The sequence below is a fragment of the Macaca fascicularis genome, chromosome 13, assembly GCF_037993035.2.
Source record: "Macaca fascicularis isolate 582-1 chromosome 13, T2T-MFA8v1.1".
NCBI classification, from domain to species: Eukaryota; Metazoa; Chordata; class Mammalia; order Primates; family Cercopithecidae; genus Macaca; species Macaca fascicularis.
The window spans coordinates 40,025,347-40,044,079 of record NC_088387.1 but is presented as its reverse complement, the minus strand read 5'-3'; the positions used below and the strand labels follow the sequence as shown (position 1 = coordinate 40,044,079).

Sequence of the window (18,733 nt, the reverse complement as noted above, 5' to 3'; positions counted from 1 at the left end):
CTAAGTTGCAGTGCTATCCAGTAGGGAAGGTCTAGAAGTTCATTTAGAAAAAGGATTTTATGAGCTTCATTAAATAAAAATTCTTTACTATCTTGGTATGATCTTGTTCTACAATTCTTTTCAAACTCTCAATACAAATAGCTGAACAAAATAATTTTGGTAAAATCTCTTTCTATAAACATAAAAGTGGGGTGATATGATAGTGACTCAGGTGGGCAACTTTCATGAAGATTAGTTGATTGGGAAAGGCATCAGTGAGGAATGATAATTACTTTGAGACTTGATGACAAAAGAGGGCTTCATAAATTTCTCCTTTCAAAGTGTTCAGGTCTAGGACACAACTAGTGCAAAATATCCAAGTATGAAACAACTTTTACAAGGTTGAAGAAATCAAATATGAGAACAATGTATAGTTTAGGTGAAATGCATTGATGGCAGTAGTGGCATCAGTTTGGCACATGGAATGAACTAAATATGGGACAGAGAAGGGGAAAAGAAGGGGTCCAGGGTGCTTTCCAAATCTCTTCTCTACTTTATATGTTAAAGCTCGTTTAAGATGACAATCAAATAATTAAATCTACCTGGCTAGTTTAAGTACATAAGAAATGTAACCATTTAATAAAATGCTAGTAGTATTACTTTTAATAAAAGAATTGCAAAGCAATGCTTAGTTCTCTTATTTCTTATGGTCAGGATTTTTATTGCTATAAAAATGCTTTTAAGCTTTCAGACGAAGGGTAGAACAGAACACCTAATGCTTTTTATGTTCTCTTATGTATTCATGTTTGTCATGGCAAAGGCAGATAAAACAACTGCCTTAGTGAGAATAAGCAGATGTGTATAAACCCAAGACAGATAAAACGGCCACTTTAGCAAGAATAAGCAGAACTGTATAAACTCCACTGGGGTCTGAATTAGTGACCACTTTATAATGTTTATAATAATGAAGGTATAATGAAAAGATACCTGGATGAAATGTGCTTCCTACTTCAAGAACATCCTCTTAATTGAGATGCAATATATAGTGGGCATTGGTATGCAACAAAATAAACTTATTAAAATCGTGACACATATTTAAATTTAAGCCTTTAATCTTGGAATATCTAGGGTCATTTTCTCGCAATTTCAATGCACTTTTTATATGACTCAGATGACTTGCCCAGTATTTCAATAAGATAACTTAAAACAACCTAACCCAAATCTTTAATTCCATTGTCAACAAAAATAAAATACAAATTATCTAAGATAGGAGGCAGAGCAAGATGGCAGAATAGAAGTATTCACCAATCATCCTTCTCACAAGGGCACCAATTTAATCCCAGCACTTTGGGAGGCCGAGGCGGGCGGATCACAAGGTCAGGAGATCGAGACCACGGTGAAACCCCGTCTCTACTAAAAATACAAAAAAAAAAAATTAGCCGGGTGCCGTTGTGGGCGCCTGTAGTCCCAGCTACTCGGGAGGCTGAGGCAGGAGAATGGCGTGAACCCGGGAGGCGGAGCTTGCAGTGAGCCGAGATCGCGCCACTGCACTCCAGCCTGGGTGACAGAGCGAGACTCCGTCTCAAAAAAAAAAAAAAAAAAAGAAAATCTCCTTCATAAGAACAAAAATCAGGTAAGCACTCATAGTACTTGGTTTTTTAACTTTATATCACTGAAAGAGATGCTGAAGAGGTAGAAGAAAATAGTCTGGAACTACTGACCACCCCCCAGTTTGGTCAGAAGATAGGGTATTGGTCTTGGTCAGAGTTGTGAGGCCCTCTTTCCAGGCCCTAGCTCCTGGATGGCCTTTCTTAGGCATGCCCTGTGCCAGAAGAGAACCTGCTGCTTTGAAGGAAAGGACCAAGTCCTGGTAGCATTCATTATCTGCTAATTGAGGAGCCTTTGGTTCTGCAAAAACCAGCAGTGATACCCAGGTACTGTGTTGAGGGCCATGGGTGAGACTCTGAGACTTGCTGGCTTTAGGTGAGATTCAGCTCATTCCCAGATTTAGTGGCTATGGGGCAAGACTTGTTCCACTTGAGAAAAGCAGAAAGAAGACTAAAGGAGACTTTGTCTTGCACCTCAGGACCAGAATGGCCACAAGAGGATAGAGCACCAAGCAGGCTCTTGGGTTCCCTGATTTTAAAACATGGCTCTTGGATGGCATTTCTGGACATACTGTCGAACAGAGAGGAGCCCACTGCCCAGGAGGGTGAGTCCCAGGCCGGACAGTATTCACCACAAGTTGGCTGAAGAACCCTTGGGACTTAAGGGAAAATTGGCGATAGGCTGGCAATACTCCATGTGGGTCTGTGGTGGTGGTGACCATAGAGTGAGCTCCTCTGCCTTTGGAAAGGATAAGGAAAAGTGGGAAGGACTGCTTCTTGTGGAGTGAGTGCCAGCTCAACCACAGAACAATAGAATACCAGATAGACTTCTAAACCTTTTGATTCTAGTCTCTGGCTCCCAGGTAGCACCTCTAGACCCAACCAGGACCTGGGGGTACTCATTGCGTGAAAAGTAAGGACACAAGTCTGACTGACTTTGCTACCTGCTGAATGTAGAGCTGCAGAGCCTTGAGCAAAAATAAGCAATAGCCAGGGAGTGTTTATAGCAGGACTTGGGTAAGATCCAGCAGTGTACTCACTTCAGGTCTGACCCAGTGCAGGAATAGTAATGATGGCCACAAGGTTGCTTGTGTCTCTCCACCCCTAGCTTCAGGTGGTTTAGAACAGAGGGAGAGACTCTGTTTGTTTGAAAGAAAATAAGGGAAGAATACAAGCATCTTTGCCTGGTAATCTAGAGAATTCTCCTGGATTATGACTAAGACTATCAAAATAGTACCTGTATGAGTCTACAAGAACCATAGCATTGCAGGGCTTGGAGTGCCCAGATACAGCTTAGATCACAACATTCAAGTTTTTTTTTTTTCTTTGAATATTTGGAAATTCTTCCCAAGAAAGATGGGTACAAACAAGCCCAGACAGCAAAGACTAAAATAAATAATTAACTCTTCAATGCTTGGACACAGACAAATATCTACAAGTATCAAACATTCCGGGACAATAAGATCTCACCAAATGAACTAATTAAGGCACCACGGACCAGTTCTAGAGAAACAGATATGTGACCTTTTGGACAGATAATTCAAACTAACTATTTTGAGGAAACTCAAATTCAAGATAACACAGAGAAGATGTTCAGAATTCTATCAAAGAGATTGAAATAATTTAACAAGTAGAAGTTCTTGAGTTGAAAAAACACAATTGACATGCTGAAGGAATGCATCAGAGTCTTTTCATATCAGAATTGATTAAGCAGAAGAAAGAATTAGTGAGCCTAAACACAGGCTATTTGAAAATATGGGGTCAGAAGAGATAAAAGAAAAAATAAAAAATTATCTCAAGATGGACTAAAGACTTAAACATAAGACCTAAAACCATAAAACCAAAAGTATGAAAAAATGCTCATCACTGGTCATTAGAGAAATTCTAATCAAAACCACAGTGAGATACCATTTCATGCCAGTTAGAATGGCGATCATTAAAAAGTCAGGAAACAACAGATGCTGGAGAGGATGTGGAGAAATAAGAATGCTTTTACATTGTTGGTGGGAGTGTAAATTAGTTCAACCATGTGGAAGACAGTGTGGCAATTCCTCAAGGATCTAGAACCAGAAATACCATTTGATCTAGCAATCTCATTACTGGGTATGTACCCAAAGGATTATAAATCATTCTATAAAGACACATGCACCTGTATGTTTATTACAGCACTGTTTGCAATAGCAAAGTCTTGGAACCAACCCAAATGTCCCTCAATGATAGACTGGATGAAGAAAATGTGGCACATATATACCATGAAATACTATGCAGCTATAAAAAAGGAAGAGTTCATGTCCTTTGCAGCGACATGGATGAAGCTGGAAACCATCACTCTCAGCAAACTAACACAAGAACAGAAAATCAAACACCACATGTTCTCACTTATAAGTGGGAGTTGAACAATGAGAACACATGGACACAGGGCAGGGAACATCACACCCCAGGGCCTGTTGGGGAGTGGGAGACTGGGGGAGGGATAGCATTAGGAGAAATATCTAATGTAGATGACAAGTTGATGGGTGTAGCAAACCACCATGGCACGTGTATATCTATGCAACAAACCTGCACGTTCTGCGTGTGTCCCAGAGCTTAAAGTATATAAAAAAGTCACTATATAATGATAAATGAGTTAATTCAGCCAGAGAATATAACAACTTTAAATATATATACACCTAACACTGGAACACCCAGATATATAAAACAAATATATAAGAGATAGAGAGGCCCCAATACAATAATATCTGGTGACTTCAACATTCTACTTTCAGCATTGGACAGATCTTCCTGACAGCAAATCAATTAAAAAAAAAAAAATCAGATCTAATCTGTGCTATAGGCCAAATGGACCTACTAGATATTTACAGAAAATTTGTTCCAAGGGCTGCAGAATACACATTCTTCTCAGCTCATGGATCATTCTCAAGGATATGTTAAGTCACAAAGCAAGCCTTAAAACACTCATAAAATCTGAAATAATATAAAGCATCTTCTCTGACCATAAAAGAATAAAGCTAGAAATGAAAAACAGGAGGAATTCTGAAAACTATTTATATACATGGAAATTAAGCATGCTCCTGAATGACTGGTGGGTCAATGGAGACATTAAGGCAGAAATTTTAAAATGTCTTGAAACAAATAATAATACAACATACCAAAACCCTGGGATACAGCAAAAGCAGTACAAAGAGGGAATTTTCTACCTACAAGTGTCTACATAAAGAGAAAAAACATCAAATAAACTAACAATGCATCTTAAAGAGCTAGAAAAACAAGAGCAAATCAAACCCAAAATTAGTAGAAATAAAGATCAGAGAATAAATAAGTGAATATGAAATAAAACAGTACAAAAGGTCAATGAAATAAAAATTTCATGTTTTGAGAAGTTAAACCAATTTGGTTTAACCTTAGCTAGACTAAGGAAAAAAAGATCCAAATGAATAAAATTAGAAATGAAAAAGGAATCATTACAACTGATACTGCAGAAATTCAAAGGATCATTAGTGGCTACTATGAGCAACTATGTGTCAATAAATTTGAAAATCTACAAGAAATGTACAAATTCCTGGAAACATACAGTCTACCAAGATTGAACCAGAAAGAAATCCAAAACCTAAACTAAGCAGTAACAAACAACAAGATCAAAGCTGTAATAAATTGTTTCCCAGTAAAGAAAAGTCCAGGACCCAATGACTTCACTGCTGAATTATTCCAAATATTGAAAGAACTAATACCAATCCGATGCCAAATAAAGGAGGAGAGAATCCTACCAAACTTATTGTATGAGGCCAGTATTTCCCTGACACCAAAACCAAAGACACCTTAAACTACAGCCCACTGTCTCTGAATATTGATGCTAAAAACCTTGACAAAATACTTGCTAACTGAATTCAACAATACATGAAAAAGATCACTTATCACGACCATGACCCTGGGATTTATGCCAGGGGTGCATGGAGCGTTCAACATATGCAAACCCATCAATGCGTGATACATCGTATCAGTAGAATGAAGGACAAAAATCATATGATCATTTCAATTGATACTGAAAAAGCACTTCATAATACTCAACATCCCTTCATGATAAAAAGCAAAAAAAAAGAAAAAGAAAAAAAGTATAGAAGGAACATACCCTAAAATATAATCAACGGAATGTATGATAGATGCACAGCTAGCATCATACCAAATGAGGAAAAACTGAAAGCCTTTCCTGTAAGATCTGGAACATGACAAGGTTGTCCACTGTCACCACTGTTATTCAAGATAGCACTGGAAATTCTCACCAGAGCAATCAGGCAAGTGGAAGAAATAAAGGGCATCCAAATTGGAAAGAAGTCAAATTATCCTTGTTTGCAGATAAAATGATATATTTCTCCACCCAAAACTCTACCCAAAATCTATTAGAACTGATTAACAAATTCACTGAATTTGCAGGATCCAATTTCAAAGTACAAAAATCGGTAGCATTTCTACATGCCAACAGTGAAAAGAAAATCAAAAAAGTAATCCCATTTAGAATGGCTAGAAATAAAATGAAATGCCTAGATATTAAATAAGTAAAATATATCTATAATTAACAGTATAAAACCCTGATTAAAGAAGTTGAAGAGAACACCAAAAAATATATATCTCATGTTCAGGTTTTGGAAGAATCACTATTGTTAAAATGTTCACACTACCTAAAACAATCTACAGATTCAATGCTGTCCCTATGTAAACACCAATGAAATTTTCAAAGAAACAGAAAAAAACTGTCCTTAAAATTTATGTGGAACCACAAAAGACTCAGAATATTCAAATCAATTTGAAGTAAAAGAACAAAACTGGAGGAATCACATTACCTGACTTCAAATTATACTACAGAGCTATAGTAACCAAAACAGAATGGTACTGGCATAAAAACAGATACATAAACCACGGAACAGAATATAGAACCCAAAACCAAATCCACATACCTAAAGTGAATGCATTTTCAACAAGGCTGCCAAGATCCATACATTGGGGGAAAGACAGCCTGTTCAATAAATGGTGCTGGGAAAACTGGATATCCATACGCAGAATGAAACTAGATCCTATCTCTCACTATGTAAAATGCATAATAAAATAGAATGACTTAAATCTAAGACCTCAGATTATGAAACTACTACAAAAAAACCACTGGGGGAAATCTCCAGGATATCAGTCTGGGCAAAAATTTATTGAGTAATATCCAGCAAGCACAGTCAATCAAGGCAAAAATGGATAAATAGGATCACATCAAGTTATAAAGCATTTGTACAACAAAAGAAACAGACAACAAAGTAAAGAGGCAACCCACATAATGGGGGAGCATTTGCAAGCTACCCATCTGACAAAGGATTAATAACCAGAACGTATTAGGAGCTGAAACAGCTCTATAGGAAAAAATCTAATAACCCAATTAAAAAACAGGCAAAAGATTTCAGTAGCCATTTCTCAAAAGAAAACATACAAAGGGCAAACAGGCATATGAAAAGGTGCTTGAGATCATTGATCATCAGAGAAATGTAAGTCAAAACTACAATAAGGTATCATCTCACCTCAGTTATCCAAAAGACAGGCAATAACAAATGCTGACAAGGGTGAGGAGAAAGGGAACCCTTTACACTGTTGGTGGGAATGTAAATAAGTACGACCACTTTGGATAACAGCTTTCAACTTCCTCAAAAAATGAAAAATAGAGCTACCATATGATCCAGCAACCTCACTGCTGGGTATATATATATAGGAAAGTAATATATTGAAGGAAGTAATATATTGAAGGAAGATCTGCATTCCCAGGTTTGTTGCAGCACTGTTCACAATAGCCAATATTTGAAAGCAACCTATGTGTCCATTCATAGATCAATGGAAAAAGAAAATATGTCACATATAGAAAATTCAGTAATATTCACCTATAAAAAAAGATATTCTGTAATTTTCAATAACATGGGTGGAACTGGAGTTCAGTACGTTAAGTGAAATAAGCCAAACACAGACAAACATTGTATGTTCTCATTTGTGGGATCTAAAAATCAAAACAATTGAACTCATGGAGACAGAGTATAAGGATGGTTAGTGGAGTCTGGGAAGGGGGTTGGGGATAGCTGGTGATGGTTAACCAGTACAAAAAAATAGAAAGAATGAATACCTACTACTTGATTGCACAACAGAGTGACTATAGTCAATATCTGAATCGTATATTTGAAAATAATAGTATAATTGAATTGGTAACACAGAAGATAAATGCTTGAGGAGATAGATACTGCCTTCTCTATGTGATTATTATGCATTGCGGGTCTGCATTAAAACTTTTCCTGTACCCCATAAATATATATACCTACTACATAGCCATATAAGTTAAAAAGAAAATTATGTAAAACCATGTAATAACATAAGGTTTGCTCTTCATTAGCAAAGTCAAAGTGTGAAAATCTAGACATGTAAAACTGCTAAACTGTGCTTGAAATCTCAAAAAACAAACAACTTAATTTCTTACTCTTTTTTTAAAATTGATTAGACTCCTTTTTTTTCTAACATAAATAGCTAATTCCTTCTAATGGGAACTCAATTCACATTTATTCATCTGATTGTCTGTGAGTGGTGTTGTGGGTGTTGTAAATACAGGGAAGATGATTTCTATCCACAAATAACATGTGGACTTGAGGGAGTGACTCAGGATATATTGACTCATCTTTTAATGCACAGCCAGTCTTCCGATGGGAATTTCTAGCCATTAACTTTCACACCAGGGGATGTTTGGGGGAGGGTTGTATACCTATCTCAGTTCCTCAAGGGAGGCTCAGATAGCACTGTACCTGGATGATGGTTTGTTTCCACTAAATACTTACATCATTGAAAGTATTTAGCATGAAGGTGTTCACTGTCAGAGGCAGAAGGCATTGGTGAACCAGAAGTTGAGATGGAATTCTTAAATCTGAATATGTTTTCCAAGTGGGAACCTGGGACATCGTCATGTCTCAAGGTAGGTAAGGGACTCACTAACACAGAACACTCAAGGGAAAATACAAAAGTGTCACAATTTTACTCATTTTTTCTCTAAAATGCTATATATAGTGCTTTGATGTGATACCTAAAACTATTCACACATATTGACTGTGCCGAGTGCTGTGCAAAGTGGGTTTCATTGGTTACCTGCCCCAAATTTATTCTTTTCCTCTTTTCTGGAACTTCCAAAGTACCAAGAAACTAACACTGAATCCAAAAGCCTAATATTCCATAATTTCCTATACAGGTAGAGGAGAGCAGAAAAAAGGGGATGACAGTGAACATATGAGAGTTCCTGGAAAGTCCTATAAAATAATTTAATTCACTGACAGGGATTATCTTACTCTACCAAATTTTTGGCATGAAGACTAGTGCTACAGAAGCTGTCACTAGCTAACTCATGTCCCATCTGAACCTTGGCTTTGAAACTTTTCCAACAACTTCTGCATTGACTTGACTCACTCTGTGGCTAAGGATCTCTTCAGATACTGGAGAAGATCTTAACCATCTGTCTTTGCTTCCAATTCTAAATTATCCCAGTCTCTCTTCAGGCCTTAACTTCTTTCTCAGCATACTCTCTTCCTGAACTTCAAAAGAGAATTGTATAATTTAGGGAATGACCACAACTGTGAATTCTGGTCCTTTAAATACATGAGTCAGAGGTTGGAGGGGTGGGGAGGAGAGTAGAAATGGTTGTTATTGTCTGTGTTCCAAGACCAGTGGTCTGAGGTTTTTTTATTTGTCTTAGATACTATCAAATGAGGGCAAAGTAATAGCGTAACCTGCATGGATCAGCTTAAAGAGAGTTCAGGCCAGCCATTGATGCAGCGTGGATAGAGATGAGGTACACTAAAAGGGCAATAGGCAATATGTGTAACATATCCAAATATGCATTATTTGAACCCAAGAATTTTGAAAAATTAACCAGATAAAAAAAATCATTGATGTCTATGCAGATTTATACAAAAGTATTTTTGTCAGGGGAAAATCTGACATACTTAATAGAAATATTTATGAAACAAATTCATTCATAAGTTGAAATAATTTAGAAAGTTATGTCAACTTATGCCTCAGTGACTCAAAAGTTAAAAAACAGAACCAGGCAGCTGTATCTGGGTGGGAGAGTGGTCACATGCCCTGTATGCTGGCAGAATGATTTAGTGTTCTCTGAAAGATGTTGTAAAAGTGTCACAATCAACCCAAGCAGTTCTTGTTGTTGGTGCTGAGATAGACTGCAGGTGGAAATTCCCCAACTGACCAACGGACCATGTGATGTCAACCAACTGACCACCTGAAACCATTCAATTAGAAACTGGTGATTTGAGAGTCCCGTGGATTTTCTCTCTTCCCCTGTGGTTTATTCCTTTATGATTTCCCACTCCTGGACTCCTCATGGAGCACGCTTTTGTTTTGCACCAAAGACTGCATCCCCTAATCTGCAGATTGTTATTAGAAATTAAAGTTCTCTTTTGGCCTCTGCAGATGTCATTTGGTCTTTTAACAGTTTGTATAAGTAAAAATATTAATAATTTGATGGAATTATAATTACATGTTGTCAAGGGAAGATATATGCTGACAGACAATATGCTCTCCTTCAAACAGACATATATAGGCAAATGTTTAAACATAAAAATTATACATGAAAAAAGACACTCATCTCTAACTGGTAGTAGTATTTCTCCCTGCCCTTGGTTCTCACTGCTTTAACATTTAAGAAAAACATATAAAGGTCACGTCTAAAAAGTATTTCTTAACACCTCATTTCTGTGGGTTTAGTAAAATTTGTTTTTTTTAAATTCCTTATGGGCCATTGGAGAAATAGATGTTAAATCAGGACATAACTAGAAAACTCATTTTCTTTAAGTCTTTAAAAATGCTCTTTGCAGTATGTCTTCTTTTTTTCTCAACTTGCTATTATTTGTAGGCTAGTTCATGGTGCCATGTCTTGCCCTACTTTTGAGTGGCATGATATGCTTGTTGACCAGTAGCCCCTCATCCCAGTTACACATCTATTTCCTACGGCAAGAACATTTCCTGGACTCCTCTTATTTTAGAGTCTTTTCTAATCTGCCTGGAATTTTCTCGTATAATTTCTTAGTAGTACTTCTACTTGTTTTCACTCTAATTCCTCGCTGTGTCCTTTCATTGTACTTTAGCAAGGATAACAAACTAGGACAGCTCCCAAATAGCTACTTAATTCATTGTAGCTTTGTTTACTCTGTTTCCTTCATCAATGATTTATATTTCCTCAAGAGGATAGAACTGCTTAGACTGCAACAGGCCTGACTGATACTTCCTTTGGAAGATATACTCATGTAAAATAGTTATTTTCCTGAAATAGTTTTTTCAAGTTTAATCACACTGGAAAGCTCTTATCTTGAAACAAAATTCACCTATTTTGCTGAATTGGACTCTCGGTAGGAAATGCAGCTGTTAAAACAACTTGTTTAAGCTGCAACCTAGCAGGTTTTTTTTTTTTTTTTTTTTTTTTTTCCTTCAACTCCCCATTTCCTAGATGAAGAAAAAATCTCTTAACTTTCCTATTGTTTTATTACAGAATCAAAATTTATGTTCTACAAGAAGGAGGAAACTCATTAAACTGCTTTAAAAGCAAACTAGAATTAAAATTTTTGAATTCCAGTAGTAAGATTCACAGGATTTATGGTCTTAAATTATTTACACTTTGTAGCTGTAAAGGTAAACTGAGGCTGGAGCTGAACCGGGAAAGAGGACACAAGGCAAATGGCAGTGAGAATAGCCTTTAATAGGACTCGCAGGCATGGTTCCTCAGTCCAAAGGTGCAGGCCGAGGAAGTCGCGCTGAGGGAGGAGGGTAGGGGCTTCTTATAGCCTGAGAGGTAGGGAAGCTGGTTGTTCAAATAGGGCCTGGGGGTTCTTGAAACTACTAGGGCAGGAGTTGAGTAAGGGTCACGAGGAAGGGGTCTTTGGAAACTGTTAAACGAAACTGCTGTTTACGAAATTGTGGCATGCAGGTGAGCTGCAGGTCATGGGGGAGTGTGGTTACCCAGCCGGAACCTGTGACATATGCAAGTCTGCAGGTGTGTACAAGGGTGAAGGGAGTCTTTAACAAAAGGCCTGCTGTGCCGGGTAACGTCGCCATGTTGGGTCTAGATTCCTGCCTAACATTCCAACCTCTTTCTAATAAGAAAATGGGGCGATGTGTTCATCTGGCTGCTTCCTGCTGGTATGGGTCGTAGTGGGGTTCTTTGGAGGTCAGAACTCCGGTATAGGGGTGGAGCAGCATCTGATTGAAAGTGACCTGGGAGACTTCTTTCATGCGGTCCTGGATGAAGTGGAGGATACAGGCAGCAGTCCTAGGAAGGACAAGATCTCTTCCGCATCCTGAGGAGGCTGGAGAGTTTTGATGAGGCTCATTCTATCTGCCGTGAGACTTTTTGTAGTGGGTGTGAGGAGTATACCTAGGTAGGTGACAGTAGGGGTGCAAAGTTGAGAGTTAGCCGGGGTAACCCGATAACCTTGGTCACCTAGAAAATTTAAAAGTGTAGCAGTGTCTGCAAGGGAGCACTCCCAGGAAGGACTATATAGTAATAGATCATCTATGTATTGTAGAAGGGTGCTATGGGTTAGGGGGCAGAGGAGGATGTCCTGTGCCAGTGCCTGTCCGAAAAAATGGGGGCTATCATGGAATCTTTGAGGCAAAACAGTCCAAGTCCGCTGGGAAGAAATATGAGTGTCTGGATCTTCCAATGTAAAAGCAAACAGAAAGTGGCAGTCTGGGTGTAGAGGGATGGTAAAGAAGGCATCCTTGAGGTCAAGGACAGTGAAATGGGTGGTGTCAGGGGGAACGCGCGAGAGGAGTGTATATGGATTAGGAACAACTGGAAAGGTAGGGACTGCTGCCTCATTGATGAGGCCTAGGTCCTGCATGAGACGATAGGCCCCAGAGCTTTTCCGTACAGGCAGGATAGGCATATTACATGGTGAGTTGGCGAGAACTAGAATGTGCTGCTGGAGCAGATGTGTAATGATGGGTTTTAGTCCTTGTCGATGTTCAAGGGAGATAGGGAACTGGGGTCTAGAGGGGAACTTGGAAGGGTCTTTTATCCGGATGCGGACCGGAGTGTGGTGCTGGGCAATGATCGGGGTGGAGGTGTCCCACACCTTAGGGTTAATGGGGACTGGAAACAGGAGTCGGGGGGGGGGTCAGCCTGGTAGAGTTTGTCAGGTGATAGAAGGGGGAAGAGGAACGCAAGGTGTGGGGAGGGGTTGGATCGGAAGTGAACTGAGGCCCTTAACTTGGAGAGGAGATCTCGTCCTAACAAGGGGACTGGGCACGAAGGAATGATAAGAAATGAGTGCGAGAAGAGGGAGTCATCCAAGCGGCAAGACAGAGGAGGAGTCTGGCTGTAGGTGGAGGGAGTGCCATGAATTCCCATGATCATGACAGTGGAGGGGTGGCTGGGGCCACTAAAGGAAGGCAAAACAGAGTAGGTAGCCTCTGTGCCCATGAGGAAAGATATGGACTTACCCGCTACCTGGAGCATAACCCTGGACTCAGCGAAAGTAAGAGAGGTTCCTGAGTCTGGGCCTCTTCAATCTTTGTTGGTGTCGAGGAGTTGGAAGGCGCCTCCAGTACCTGGAGGGGGGTCATCACGTGGAGATGTAGCGACTGTCCTCAGGTTGGGGCAGTCCGACTTCCAGTGGCCCATCTGCCGACAGTTCGGACAGGGGCGAGTTGGCTCCTTTGGGTTAGGGCACTGCCTGGCCCAGTGGCCATCATTGCTGCACTTGAAGCAGGCACCAGATGGCGCTCGGATAGTACCTCCTTTCTGGGAGCTCCTGGAGCCGGCCGGCCTCATGGCTGCTACCAAGGCCTGGGTTTGGAGTTGTACCTTCTGTTTTAGCCTGGCCTGTCGTTGGGCCTCAGCTGCTTCCTCCCTGGAGTTGTAGACCTTGAAGGCCAGTTTGACTAAGTCCTGGATGGGAGTTTGAGGGCCTTCCTCTGCTTTTTAAAATTTTTTTTGGATGTCAGGGGCCGACTGAGAAATGAAATATGAGGCCAAGACAGTTCCTCCTGCGGGGGAGGCAGGGTCAAGGTGGGTGTACTGAATAAGTGACTGTCATTTGGTTAAGAAAAACAGCTGGATTTTCATCTGTGCCTTGGACTACCTCCTTTAGTTTGTTAAAGTTGACTGATTTGTTAGAGGCTGCCTGCATGCTGGCAAGAAGGCACTGAACCATCATGTCTTCGTGGCAGCGGCCTGTCGGCCCCACCTGGTAGTCCCAGTCGGGCTCAGCCGAGGGCACTGCCTCAGTGCTGACTGGCATGGCAGGGTCAGTTAAATGAACCTGATTAGCATGCTGCCTGGATGCTGCTAGGATGCGTTCCTGCTCCTCAGGAGACAGGGTTGAGGTCATAACCACATGGAGGTCATGCCAGGTGAGATCATATGCCTGGCATAGATACCTGAACTCTTTGATGTAACGAGTAGGATTGGCCTAAAAGGAGCCTGCATGCTCCTCAACCTTAGACAAGTCTGCCAATGAAAATGGCACACGAACCTGAACTACTACTTCGGCGCCTGCCACCTCTCGTAAGGGACACAGGAGGTTGGTCCTGGACTGAGTATGGACTGAGACAGGCTAGGAATGGGAGGAGGTGGAGGTAGGGGAGACAGAATCTGTCGAGTTTGGTAAGGGCACAGGAGGGGTGGAAGGGAGGAGAGGCGTTGATGAGGACGGGGATAATGGTGGGTTAGGGTAAGGAGGAGGTTGGGCGGGAGACCAGAGGGGTGGCCAGGATAGGGTGTCAGGAGGCTCAGAAAAAGAGGAGGAATAATCCCTCTCCTTGCTCGAAGGAAGAGACTTTGCAAGTAGGACCTGAGCTAACGAACACTGGGCACAGAGATCTGGGCGAGAACGCAAGTCCCAAAAGGCTTGAACATAGGGTATCTCGTGTCATTAACCTAGTCTCTTGCAGAAGTTGATCAGATCCGTGAGGATGTTAAAGTCTAGAGTGCCTTCTGCAGGCCACTGAGACTGATTATCCAATTTATACTGCGGTCATGCTACTGTGCAGAAGAAAATGAGCTGCTTTTGTTTTAGGTCTTGGCTGAGACTTAAAGTCTGGAAATTAGCCAAGAGGCACCTCAGAGGGGATTTTCGGTTTGGTTTGGACTGGGTAGTTCCCATGGTCCTAAGGCGGGCAGTCCGGCGGCAATGGGAGCATCTTCTCACTGCCATGTGGAGTGTGGGGTACGGTGGCTTCCGAGGAGGTTGGACGTCTCCTAGTCCCCAGTGCCAAGGTCACAGTTGACTGGAGAGAGCCCCTGACATGGCCGCATGTTTTGGACAGGGACTCCTGGAGGGATCCTTCAGGACAGTGGGAAAACTTACCCAGTAGTGATCGAATTGAGTCTTAAATGTGGTGAGACAGCTCCAGGCTTGAGGAGGGGATCCCAGCTCAGGGAGAGGAGAGCCTGCCCGATCTAGCAGGGGTCTGGGGAGGGGTCTCCTCCCGGGTTTCAGCACCAAATGTAAAGGTAAACTGAGGCTGGAGCCGAACCAGGAAAGAAGACACAAGGCAAATGGCAGTGAGAATAGCCTTTAATAGGACTCGCAGGCATGGTTCCTCAGTCCAAAGGTGCGGGCCGAGGAAGTCACGCTGAGGGAGGAGGGTAGGGGCTTCTTATAGCCTGAGAGGTAGGGAAGCTGGTTGTGCAAATAGGGCCTGGGAGTCTTGAAACTACTAGGGCAGGAGTTGAGTAAGGGTCACGAGGAAGGGGTCTTTGGAAACTGTTAAACGAAACTGCTGTTTACGAACTTGTGGAATGCAGGTGAGCTGCAGGTCATGGGAGAGTGTGGTTGCCCAGCCGGAACCTGTGACATATGCAAGTCTGCGGGTGTGTACAAGGGTGAAGGGAATCTTTAACAAAAGGCCTGCTACACTGGGTAACGTCGCCATGTTGGGTCTAGATTCCTGCCTAACAGTAGCCTTCAGTTTTCTACTATGAAATTAAGAATCCCTACCCCACTGCATTCTTGCAAAATAAACTAATTCAGGCAATATGACTGAAAATGTGTAGATAATTACAAATGATTTTCCTAATATGTGTTAGATACTATAAACAAAACAGTATCTGACACAGATCTTAATCAATTTAGAGGTTTATTTTGTGTGGTTTTCCATGACACAGACTCAGGAGGTCCCGAGAATATGTGCCCAAGGTTGTTGGCTTACAGCTTGATCTTTTACATTTTAGGGAGACAGAAGTTACAGGCAGATGTCAATCAACACAGGTAAGGCATATATTGGTTTGGTTAGGAAAGGGGGGACACCTCAAAGTGGGGAGCTTCCAGATCATAGGTGGATTCAAAGATTTAAGATAAGGGGTTATGGAGACCAAGCTGCTTCTTATGCAGATGAAGCTGCCAGGAATCAGGCTTCAGAGAGAATAGATGTTTAATGTTTCTTGTGAGATTTAAAAAGGTTCCAGACTCTTAGTTAATCTCTCCTAGATCAGGAAAATACATGGAAAGGGAATGGAATTATCTACAGAATGTAGATTTTTTTTCCTGTAAGACAGCTTTGCAAGGGCACTTTAAAATACATCAAAGAAATATATTTCAGGGTAAAATACTTTGATTTTTTTCAGGGCCTGCTGTCTGTCATATGATGTATCTTATTGCTATAAAGAGTCTGTTTGGTCAGTCTTAAGATATGTTTGATTTTTTTGTTTGCTTTTTTTTTTTTTTTTTGAGATGGAGTCTCACTCTGTGGCCCAGGCTGGAATGCAGTGGTGTGATTTCGGCTGATGGCAACCTCTGCCTCTCAGGTTCAAGCAATTCTACTGCCTCAGCCTCTGTAGTAGCTGGGATTACAGGCTCCTGCCACCACATCTGGCTAATTTTTGTATTTTTAGAAGAGATGGGGCTTCACCATGTTGGCCAGGTTGGTCTCAAATTCCTGACCTCAAGTGATCCACCCACCTGGGCCTCCCAAAGTTCTGGCATTACAGGCATGAGCAACTACATGCCCGACTAAGATTCTGTTTTAATGTTAATGCTGGTCAGTTGTGCCTGAATTCCAAAGGGAGGAGGGTGTAATGGGGCAGTCTGGACTCTTCATCTTCCCATCATGGCCTGAACTAGTTTTTCAAGTTTACCTTGGAATGCCCTTGGTCAAGAGAGGAGTTCATTCAATTGGTTGGGGGTGTTTAGAATTATATTTTTGATGCATAATACTATGAAATAGATGGTCCTGTAAAAAAGATTCTGTGGCATAAGAATTCTTTATAGGGGTGAAGTGCAGATTTTCCTTCCACCCTCTGAGGGTTCACTAAAAATTAACTGACAATAAGCAGATTAATAGGAAAAGGCATATAAATGTATTATGTATAAACAGAAGGGAATTGCAAAAAAAAAAAAAAAATGATTACCCAATTATTCAATGAGACCCTTCTTTGCAGGGGAAGGGGAGATTAGGGAAATGTGACAATTTTTAGAGGTGTAGAAAATGACTTTAGGGAAGATAAATAGACCTGAGAAACAGAACATTAACTTGTAAATGACTTTCTTTGAAATGTGAATGAGTCCTAGAGGCAGAAATAGCTTATAACAAGGTCCATCTAGGTGTGGTTACATTCCTTAGTCTGTTTTCCTGGGATAGATAATAAAACTTCAGGGAGGGGATAGAAGGCAGTTGTCTTATTTTTGGAGGGTTTGATCATAAGACGGATAAGAGAATATCAAAGTAAAATTCACCCTGTGCTGGTGTGGGGAGATACGAGAGGTCAGAAAGTTCTCAATTATAAGATAGTTTCTGAGGCCTTCCCATTTTCGTTCAAAGTGCTCAGCATGCCAAATGCCGTAGTTTTGGGGTATCATTTTCTGAGCCCCAACATCTTCAAGTTGTAAGCATAAGTCCAGTAAATCAGTAAGACTGTAGGAAGATGCATGAGAAATAATGGAGAAAAACAGTCTTGTGAGAGTGTTACATTTCATGCAGGATAACTCATAATCACTATTAATAATTATTTGTTATTCACTCTTTTTGTTAAAGCTGTATGTATCACAGCTTCTAAACGCAGTGCTAAATAATTAGAGTATGATGTTATACAAGACATATTTGTTACTGCCTTAGTGAATTTTGCGTTCTAGGGAGAGTAGAGCAAGTGAAAGAAACATAAAGATGTAACCTCTCAACAGGTTCATTTTGCCCACTGCCCACATATAGCTGATTTATCAAGACAGGGAAATTGTGATAGAGAAAGTTTAATCACATAGAGCCAACTGAACAGGAGAGCAGAGTTTTATTATTACTCAAATCAGTCTCCACAAATATTTTGCAACTGGAGTTTTTTGAGAATAAGTTGGTGAAAAATTTCAGACCCTGAAAAACATGCAGGGGCTGAAAAATATTTTGAGCACCAATCTGAGGTTTTATAATAGGGATGTTATCCCTAGGAGCAATTGGGGGAGGAGGATTAGAATCTTGGAGTCTCTAGCTGCATGACTCCTAAACCGTAATTTCTAATTTTGTCACTAATTTGTTAGTCCTAAAAAGGTAATCTGGCCTCAGATAAGAAAGGGGTTTATTTTGAAAAAGGGCAGTTATAATTGATACATATAAAGTTTCAGTGCCGCAAAAGAAATAGCACTCGAATATAAAATTTTCTTTTTAATTCTCAACAAGGCAAGGTACTTCTATAGAAGGGTGCACCCTTATAGAAGTGCACCCTTATAGATGGAGCAATGGTGAACACACACCTGGACAAGGGAGGGAAAGGGGTTCTTACTTCTGATGCACATGGTCCTTACTGCTGTGTCGTTCCCCTATTGCCTAGAGTTAGACTGCACAGGCTAAACTAATTCTGATTGACTAATTTAAAGAGAGTGACAGGGTGAGTGGTTTGGCAGGAAAAATGGTTATGGAATGAGTTAGGGTGGAGTAGGTCATCAGAAAAGGTTACTTTACAAGGGAAGTTAAGTTTAAAAGTAGAAGGCAAAGAATTGAACATACTGACATATTAATTCTTTGAAGAGAAATTTACAATTTAACAACTTCCTCCTCTTGCATTTTTCTTCCATCTTTCTCTTCAAACTTATTTAACATGTCTCGACTTAGTTGTTCTCCTTGATTTTCCAAAAGAAGCTTCTCTGGATAAG

The 18,733-nt window shown here is 40.6% G+C and overlaps 2 long non-coding RNA genes across 2 annotated transcripts in view; one reads left to right on the top strand and one right to left on the bottom strand.

Moving 5' to 3' along the window:
• LOC135966952 (uncharacterized) overlaps positions 1 to 18,733 on the top strand; it is a 406,380-nt gene that overhangs the window by 155,509 nt on the left and 232,138 nt on the right. The window lies entirely within an intron of this gene.
• On the bottom strand, positions 11,329 to 13,198 carry LOC123568283 (uncharacterized). The gene is made up of 2 exons (XR_006691471.2): positions 13,095 to 13,198; positions 11,329 to 12,024 (listed from the first exon to the last, which is right to left on the bottom strand). It is a non-coding gene; the product is annotated as an uncharacterized lncRNA (long non-coding RNA).